The sequence below is a fragment of the Phyllostomus discolor genome, chromosome 6 (assembly GCF_004126475.2).
Source record: "Phyllostomus discolor isolate MPI-MPIP mPhyDis1 chromosome 6, mPhyDis1.pri.v3, whole genome shotgun sequence".
Classification (NCBI taxonomy): domain Eukaryota; kingdom Metazoa; phylum Chordata; class Mammalia; order Chiroptera; family Phyllostomidae; genus Phyllostomus; species Phyllostomus discolor.
The window spans coordinates 82,225,619-82,234,404 of record NC_040908.2 but is presented as its reverse complement, the minus strand read 5'-3'; positions in this window follow the sequence as shown (position 1 = coordinate 82,234,404).

The following is an 8,786-nucleotide window of genomic DNA, read 5'->3' as shown; positions in this document are numbered from 1 at the left end:
TTTACTCTGGAATCACCTACCTACTGACTTTTAAGAAGGGACTATATCTTTAGTTGTGACTATGAAGGAAAGCCTGCCTTCCTTGGGTTTGAATTTAGAGCACACCCTTAATAAGACCCTGTCCCTCCCCCACAAAGGAGTAGCTTGCCAACTCACAGTCTTTCTTTGTCTTCTATCCCCTTGATGTAACTGCAGGCTCTGACCTTCCGACCCTATGACCCCACAGAGGCCTCCTCACATTCCCAGGCCTACTGGGAATCTGACCTGCCCAGGTGGTGGTGAGGGTGACATTTTCTGTCTTGTGCCTGCCCTCTCACTAAACCCAACCCTGGGCTTCATAGCCCTCATTTGTTTCCAGATTCACAGCTGGCTTAGAAGCTGCCAGCATTACATTCCAAAACCCGAGTGACTGTGTCTATATTTATGCTTAGCTCCTGGGCTGGCCTTTAACTCATTCTGGGGGACTCTTGCCCAGTCTGGGAGGGTCTGTGTTTCTCCTCTCCTTCTCCTGCAAACTATGACAGAATCCCTCTCCTGGTCTCCTCCTCCAGCAGGGACCCACCCTCCACCACTCCCACTTCTTGGGGAGAAGAGAGTTCAGTCTGTGACAGCCACACAGTGAGAAGACTAGGAAAGTTCTCCTGGAACAAAACCTCGCCAAGTTCTCGGGGTCCGTGGCAGTCTCTGTAAGAGTAGTCCAGTGAAAGATCTTCCTTCTCTCATCTCCCCCTTTCATCTTCCTGAATCACCTCCCCTCGACTTATCTTCCTTTTTCTCTCCCCTCCGCCCCCCTCCTCTTTCTATTCACTATCAAGAACAGCCAATTTAGCGGGTGGCCATACAGTTCTAGCGAAGTCCCCGGGATCGGTGGCTGTGGGGAATGGCACGGCCCAAAGGGAAAATCAAAGGGGAAATGAGCATTTGGATCTTGCTGAAGCTGAAGCTGAGCACCCTCTATGCATTATTCATGTGCCACATTGTCACCCCTACTCTACACTCTCCACCAAGCTATAACACAGCCCTAAATACTCTTAGCTATAAAATACTTCACACCATGACACTGAGCTACCCCCAAGCCTACAAATAGCCCAGACAGGACCATGGTCTAATTTGGCTCAGGTACAGATGTAGGCCAGGTAAGCATCATCAAACTTCAGTCACACTCCTTTGGCAAGACACTTCAGGCAGTAGGGAATGATTCTCATTTGGTGTCAAGCGCTCAATACCTGAATCGAGTGTTCAAAATCCTGCACAAGCTACAGGCTCTATTTAATTGTTTTAAAATGAGAGTTATAGACCACAGAAAAGTCATATTCCATACTTAAAACTCGGAGCTCATAGTGACTTCCTTACTGGGATGCTATCTGTGAGCACAGCATTACTTTGTACACACAAAAGTGCATTGTAAACTGTAAAAAGCTGAATTATATAAAAGCAGTTTTAAGGAAGCCTGGAATGGGCCTTGGCTAGGTAACTCAGTTGGTTAGAGCATTGTCCCCAATACACCAAGGCTGTGTGTTCAATCCCCAGTCAGGGCACATACAAGAAATGACCAATGATTGTATGAATAAGTAGAACAACATATTGCGTGCTCTCTCTCTCTCTCAATCTCCTTTTCTGTCTAAAATCAATACATAAAACTTTTGAAAAAAAGAAGAAAGGCCAAAATGTATTGAGTATTCATGACATGCTGGCCATTGTGTTATGTGCACTCGCTCATTTAATCCTCACAAAAGTTCCTGTGAGATTGATACAATTATTATCCTTTTGCTTATAGATGAGGATATTGAGGAGGCTCAGAGAGATTAAGGAAAGCCCACAGCTCATGAGTGACACAGCTGGGATTGCAACCTATGTCTGCCCCCACTCTTACCATTATCACAATGGATTGTTATTATTGCTATCATCATCATCATCATAAGTCTCAGTCTTCCCTACCATTCTGCAGTACCCATTCTAGACCGGAAGCAGTTCAATCTCCTAGCTTTGCACACAAACACAAATATTGATTTACTACCACATCAAATATTCTTCCCCTCCTAGAATGCCCCTGGACTGGAAGAAATTGAGTATCCTGGGACTCTGCTCCTCCATTTGTCCCAGTTTTCCATTGACCTGAATGAGTGGGCCAGTAGTGATTTGTAAGGGTAGCTGTGAAGGGTTGACTCTAGCTTGGGATTCCTAAAACAAAGGCACTTTGGATGTGTACCACCTCCCCACCTCCTGTGGACCCCAGGGCCAATCCTTTAGCCATTTTTCTTTGGAACACATCTACAGAAACTACTCCATGGGCAGGAGTAAGCCACTTTCTTCACAAGTTAGCATAGAACTTCAGGAGAGCTAAATGTAGGGAAGAAAAGAGACCATATGTGCAACCCCTTTGATGGAGCCAATGACAGATCTTTCCAGAGGATTACAGTGACATGACACTTAGCCTTCCTCTCCTCATGGGTATGGGTTTGGAATAATTACCCAGGGCAGACTCACTCAAAAAGGCAGTAAGCTGGCTAAGGCTCTTAGAAGGCAGGCCTGATGACATTGTTATGTATCCATCCCAAAGCTCAGAACACAGCAGGGTTGGGTATTAGCTGTTATCTGATTCTGTTAGCAGAGAGTTTTTAGCAAGTCCAAAGAGCCAGTCCCCAAATTTCCTCAGGGAAACACGAAGCTTAGACACATGCAAGGGGTCCTTGTGTGGAGTTCTGCCCCTAGAAATTGTCCTGGGTGCTTACTCTATCCATGCAGAGGTGAAGGCAGAAGTTCCAAAACACCTTTCAAGCCTCATGTTGCTATAGGGTTCTGGAAGATTAGGTGACAGACTCTGGGAGAATAAGTGACTTCCGTTCTCTTAAACTTGAGCCACAGATTCTCTGTCCTGTGAGAACCTTTAACATATACGCAGTCAGACACTGGTTTCTGCTGTTGAAATTTTCACCTGCAGCTTTGCTGGGGGCTGTTGAGGTAGATGATGAATGGCTGGATAGGAGGGAGTGAGGAAGAGCCATTTCTGTGACAAGGCTCAGGGTCCAAGGTAGGAAGATGTGAAGGTGGACAGAAGAGGCTATTTTTTCCAATCAGCAGAGGTTCAAATGGCAGCAGGAAGGACTAAACTTATCTGTAAAGAAGAACTTGCTTGGTTTTGGAAGTAAGCCTGGATGCCTCTAATAAATGTGTTTTACTATACTTCATTATTTATGATATTTACTGTTTTAAGAACTTTCTTATATAATTTAATCCTTCCACCTACCCTATGAGAGTGTTATGATCATCAGATTTCTATTTAATAGCTGAGGAAGCTGAGGTTCACTTTTGTTAAATAACTTACCCAAGGTCAGCAGCAAGAAAAGGATGGAGCCAGAGGTTAGAGCCATGCAACCTGATGCTGTAGCCTGGGCTCGTGCTTCCAAGCTGCCTCCCTGGAAAGAGGTAAGACATGCTGAAGCTAGCTCTCTCTATCTGGCTGGGTGGGGCACACACCCAGGACACACGGAGCTGAGTGAGAGGACTTTGTGGGTTTGTGAACCTTGAAAGAGTGTGGGGATTCTCAGTGGCTGTGAACCTGGCATTCTCATTTATGGCTCACTCCTTATCTCCCTTCCCACACAGTTTTGTTCGTGCTCCACGCCTCCTAGGAGCTGAGGGGAGAGTGGAAATGAGGATGAGGGATCCCTGTGAGGGTTGACTTTGGCCCAGGCGGCCTCTGCTCTTATCTGCTTTGCGAGTTGCCTGACTCACACTTGTTGAGTTAGGCCGTCCACTGCCAAGTGGTTCCAAGGGGTCACTCACCCTTTGCATCCAACCCCCGTCCTGATCTGAGTTATCTTGCACAAGTGGTGCCTCCAGCCTCTGCAGCTCTGGCGTTCTTGCTCTGCTCCGCAGCTTAGCCAGTTTTTATCTGGCCCAAAAGGACTTGTCAGTTTCAAGAGCACCCCCTACCCTGCCCTGATCTTTTAATAAACATTTCCTATGTTATCAAAATATTTCTTAATTCATTCCCTTCTGTCCCTGAAAATCTAAATCCTATTTAAGTTAATGCCCTTCATTTTCATTTATAAAGACAGCTACAAAATAATTATTTCCTATCTCCATGGCTTTCTTATCTCTTGTCCTAATAATGCCTTCAGCAGATGAACATTTCCAGTCATTTGAAACAGAGTGTTTGTTTTTGTTCTTTAAAGAAGAAAAATAAAATGCTTTCTTGGGCTTTGTCTCATCTCCCTTTTCTCTTTCAGCCTTTCTTGGTCCCCTTCCTCTCTTCCTGTCTACCTCTGCCTGGGTACCTCCCTCCCTCTTCTTTCCCCCCTCCTGCTGTCCCTGCCCCTGCCAGCCTGGCTGGCTCCTCTTATTTTTGGTTGGTGCTGTGGTCTTTCCACAGCCTCACATCCGAATTTCATCAGTCCCTGAGCTTCCTTTGAGTCCCCCCCAGCTAGTAAAATTGGTTTGGATGAACAGATACAGTGTCAAAAAGAAACATTCTTTGGTTTCCTCTCATGAAAACTAGTGAGCAGAGAATTCACAGTTCTCTTCTTCAGGCATCTCTTTGAAGTATTTGATTGAAAGGAGAGGGGATGAAAAGGGGTGGGGAGGTACTGGTGGGCATAAGGATTCCAGGTTAAGTAGCACCTCTGAAAGCAGGGATCCAGACTTCAGGGGACCCTCTCTGCTCCTTGCCATTTGAGGTAGGGCAACATTGACTATTATTTTTGGCTGTTCTGTACCTGATCCAGTCTTTCACCTTCCTCTCTTTTATTTTGAAATAAAATTCAACACACAGTTGAAGTCTGCAGTTTGGGAGAAAGTCATTAATGGAAGCAGGGTTTTAAGGGGATCAGTTTAGCCTCAGCAAAGAGTTGTTCAAACTGAACAGTTGGTTCTTGTCAAGTACCTTCTGCATGCCAACCACAAAAGTGGTCTCATTTGTTGTTCACAACCACTGTGTAACTTAGGTGCTGTTGTTTCCCTATTTTTACCATGAGGAAAGAGTTTTAGAGTGACTAACTGGCTCACGGTCCTCAGCCTGTAATGGTACAGCTGGACTTTGAACCCAGGTCTTTGAACTCCACAGCCTGTCCTCCCAACCTAGTGAGTCTTCCTTCATGCTCCTCATTCTCTCCCCCTCACCTCAGCCTTCAAGAGAAGAATGTTACTGTCAGTCCTCCAGGTTTAAAGTCTTTGTCCCACCATGAAGGAACTCTGAAGGGCTCTTTTGTGAAGGTATCTAACCATTGAACCCTGAACTCCTTTATCATTTGTAGGGAATGCAGGTTATGAGACACAAGGGAAAAATTTCTGGAAGCATGATGCTAGGGAGAGGTCAAGGATTCCTGGATGGGCACCTTGTACTGTCTCTAAATCAAACACCTTGATTTTACAGTCAAGGAAACTGAGGCCTAGGAAGGAGTGGGTCTAAACCTTGCCTTCACTGGTTTCAGCAGCTAAAACACACTGATTAGCCACAGCCCCAGAGGGCTGCACTTTGTCTTCTGGCAGAACATGTGAAGCTACATGGGAACTAGCTGAGGGAGGCCAGGGGGCTGGCACCGCCCTCTGTAAAACCCAGACTTGGGGATTTGGGAGGCCAGCAGTGGCCATAACCTATGGGTAAAGAAGGAACAATCATGCTGGCCAGCACTCCTACACAACCAAACTCTGACAATTACCTTCAGCTCCTAAGAGCAGTCTCATTTTGATTAGTGGCTAGGGCTGACAAAGCAGTGCTGTCCTTCTTCTGGCTCCCTGGAAAGTCCTAGGGGACCGGTGACCTGGTTGCCCTGAAACCGTATAAAATTATCAATACAATCTTTGTGCAGTTCAGGCCGGAGGGCAGAAAGGATAATACCACCAAGGAGGTCCCATAGCTGAAGACTATTCCAAAGCAGTGTTAATCGAGCAACTGTTCAATAAAATGGGTCCCCTGCACTCAAATCTGAGCCAGTTGAGATAACATCTTCCAACTGATGTTTAAAAGGTGGTAAGTAGCCTTCCTTCTCCTTGTCCCATAGACTACCATTAGAACTATTCTATTGCTCCTAGAAAGTACCTCTAAAAATAGACATATATAACTAGCAAAGAGAAGCATATGAAACCACCAGTGTAACTGGTTTGAACTGGGGCCATGAGCAATGGGGCTCAGGACAAGTGTGTTTTGGTGGGTGTGTGAGTTGCTAGTGATGGGAAAGAGGGGTTTTGAAATGATCTGAGAATTAATGACCTCCCTGGGGGTTCAGGACCTTGGAGGAGGGAAGAATGGGAGAAGGCTTGAGGAAGGGAGGGACAACCCTACAAAGTGGCTTCCTTAATGCAAGGGGAACTGCCATTCTCACATTGTTCCTGACAGTGGCTCTGGGCTGATGGAAGGTGCCGCATGGTCTAGAGGCAAGGACAAATGGTGTGGGAGTTACCAGCACTGGGTTCTGGTCTCAGAGATGCTTGCCTAAATTTCAGTTTCCAGTCCCATAAAATTAGGGTGTGTGGCTGGCTATCAGTATTATCTAAACTTCAATTTATTCTAGTACTATTTTTATGAATTTTGTCAGATCTTGAAATATTTTTCTTTTAATTGGCTTACTTTTAAAATTTGTCATTACTCTAAACATACTAACTATAATACATGGGTTTGGTGTGCATGTTATAGTTTTTTTCTAATGTATGTTAAAATAAACAGAACTGTTCATTTTCTTTAGGGCTCATCTGTGTATCACCTAAAATTACCTTTTGTATTCCCCTTGGAGGAACTCTGGGTTAACTGATGGCAGGCCCCCTCTTCTCTGCGATGCCATGGTGTCAGGGAATACTCCTTTTCCCTTTCTAAATGGAGGCTAAGATTTTCCAAGGCTCGGAGTCCCTTTGGGGAAGGAGAACAAGATCTGTATGTTTCACAAGTGCTGAAGGCAGATTCTGAGAGGAATGACAAAGTCAGCGCTAATTGCAGCCAATTACTCTATCAGGTGGTGCTAGGAAGGAAATGACTTCAAGTCTAGAGTTGTCTTGGAAAGAATTACCGTACTGGTAAATAATTTTGACTCAAATAATTTTTAATGTAATGTAATTTTTAAAGGTAAATAATTTTTGCTACAAGTACTTAGATAATAAGAAAACATCAATGCCTTCATTACAGCTTAATAAGGCAGTTTTGTAATTAATAACCCACCAGTCACATCTGTAATTTTGTGTATGAAGAAGGAGAAGCATTAACTGTATTTTTTTTCTTTTTTGGAAGAGCAGAATTGTTTCTTCTCAGCCCCCTGGGGCCTGAGAGTATGCGCTGCAAGGTGTCTGGGTTATTTCAATTCTTCACTTATCAAAGGAACAAAAATTCTTCAAGGTCGACTGTAGTGTATATCTCCAGCTGGCCCTCTAATTCCTTCTGTGTCTTTTCCTGGCCATGAGAAAGTGATTTGTTTCTTTTTTTTCCTCTGTGCCTCAGTTTTATCATCTGTTAAATGAATATGAAGTGAAGTGGCCTGAGAACTGTTATGCTGAAGCACTATATGTGTGCGTGTGTATGCTGGGCCACTGCTGCGTGTTTAAGCAAATACTGACACTAAATTATTGTACTTGGAATAATTTTATTAATTTATCATTGTATTCACTCTCATTCAGTAAGTAGCTATTAAACACTATCATTCATCATCCAGCCCATCCACCCATTTATCCATTGATCTACATTTTTGACAAGTATTTATCCAGTATCACTTATATGCTGTACCCTGAGGGACACACAAAAGCATGTAAGAGAGTTTCCACTTCCAAGACCTTGAAATCTCTTTGTCAAGAAGATATCGACAAATGATAGTTAAGTAACAATACCCCCTGCAGGAGCCAATGATATTATGAGTGAAGAAAGGGTAAGTATTCTAAGAAGTAATTGTTTTAAGAATTCAGACAGAAAGAGAAAGTCATCTTAGTAGGGTAGTGGATTAAAAAAAGTATTTGAGGAGGAGGGGAGACTTGGGCAGGGTATTAAAGGATGAAGTGCATTTGGGTTGGCAGAGAAGATAGTAAAGGGTAAAAATGAGCATTTTAGATAATGAGCTTTGCCATCTATTTGCTGTGAAACTTCTGGCAAATCTCTTAACTACACTGGTCATTGATATTTTCCTCTGTAAAATGGGTGATTGGACTGGTTGTTCTAAAATTTTATGATCTCGTGAAAATCTACACAGGGCTAGGAGCATTAGTGATTTCAGTGTGGAGGCAGGAGAAGAGTTTAATGACCTTTGAAAGACCTTGTTTGATTTACCCAGCGAGACTGTTCTGCATCAGAAAGAATGGGCTCTGTTTGAACTGAGAGCCATAGCCTGGAGGTCTGATCTGAACTCCCTTTTCCTGGACTGGAAGAAACACAGTCTTACTTACCAAATTGCCAACAACCACTTTTAGCAAATACAGTACCCTGCTTGATGCAGCATTTGGAGAAATTTTTCCATGAAAACAGAAGTTTTTCTTAATTATTCAGCACTCTCATGCATTTAAAAATACCGTCCACTCTCTAACTAGCTGTCTTTTTAACAAAAGCTTCTTGGCTTCCTAGGAGCTTGGTCTGCATTGTTTAAAGCTTCCTTATGCAGAACTCGGGCTAAACATAATCCCAGGTGTCCCTGGGCTTAGAGAGAAACTTCCTGGGTAGAAAGGGGTGTCTAAATTTCTTTCCTGCAGCGATTGGAGAAAGGCACCTCCAAACTCTTTAGGAACTGGTATAGGCAGAGTGTGGATAAGACAAGGGCATTTGGACCAAGTGTAGAAGTTGAGTTTTAGGGGATTAGAGAAGTCTCTCTCTACACTGT